We start from the raw sequence: 1,272 nt of genomic DNA on the forward strand, positions 1-1,272 counted from the left end.
TATATTACAAGTGACTAGATTATCTAGTCATTAAGAAATCCTGGTTTTATCATAAATTTCAAGAACAAAGAACTAATTATGCTTAAAAAAAATATTAATACCTCTAATATATTTTACCTTAGATAAATTATATTGAATAGTCTGAATGTGGTTTAAAGGTTTTGATGATTTTCTAATCGGTAGTCTGTTTATGGTTTAGGATGTAGATTTATTCATGTGAATAAATCTGACATTTTAAATTTATTATAGGCTCGTATGCTCAAATAAATTCTTATAGAAAGACTTTCCGCAATTCGTGTATTGCAATAAACAAATACTCTCAATTAAAATTAATGAATATTTAAAATAATTTTGAGAATTTTATGATCAACTCTTGATATTTAAATATCACTCTACTTGTAGGTCCAACATTTATACAATAATTTCATGAATTAAAATTTCAGGGGTTATTGAAATATTAATCAAGTTCTCATAAATTTAATAAACTGGTTATTAAATCCAACTTGAATGCTAATACACACACACATACACACACTTTGAATTTATATTTTTTGAAAAAAAAAGATTTTTATATTTTTGAGAGACTTGTCCTTATGTAATACTCAAAAAAATATTTATTGTTGTTGTTGTCATAACTTATTTTGGGTTATTGTATCCAAAACTAAAAAGATAATGTAGATTCAAGGTCAAATCAAATCATTATTGGATGAATATGCATAAAAATTAAGTCCAATGACATAATTAGAATTGTAATAGGCCAATTTGATTTAATCATGGACCAAATTAAAGTTTAATTATGTTTAAGAATTAATTTGGATCCAATTAAAGGATTTAATTAGGTATAAGGACTTAATTATACTTTAAATAAAGTCAAATTAATTTTATTAGAGACTTAATTGGTGAAAAATTAAGTTTTGGAGCCTAATTTTAGCTTAATTTAGAAAATTGAAATTTTAAAGGACCAAACTTAATTTTTATAAAGTCAATTAGTTTAAATCAGGGGTGAAATTGCAATAAAAATTGAATTTTAAGGTCAATTAAGGGCTAAATTAAAGAAACTCACAATCAATGATCATTTTAAAAAAGGCATTGAACTCTAGGGACCCAATTAATTGAAATCAGGGATGAAATTAAAAAGAATTGAAAGTTTAATGGTCAATTAAAGGTCAACATTATCAACAATCATGAGTAGTGGTGGGTTAACATTAGTGCCACAAGACATGTACACGCTGAGAAGAGGATATTTTCCATGTATAAATAAGTGAATAGAGA

This window comes from Populus trichocarpa, chromosome 18 (genome assembly GCF_000002775.5).
Source record: "Populus trichocarpa isolate Nisqually-1 chromosome 18, P.trichocarpa_v4.1, whole genome shotgun sequence".
Lineage (NCBI taxonomy): Eukaryota > Viridiplantae > Streptophyta > Magnoliopsida > Malpighiales > Salicaceae > Populus > Populus trichocarpa.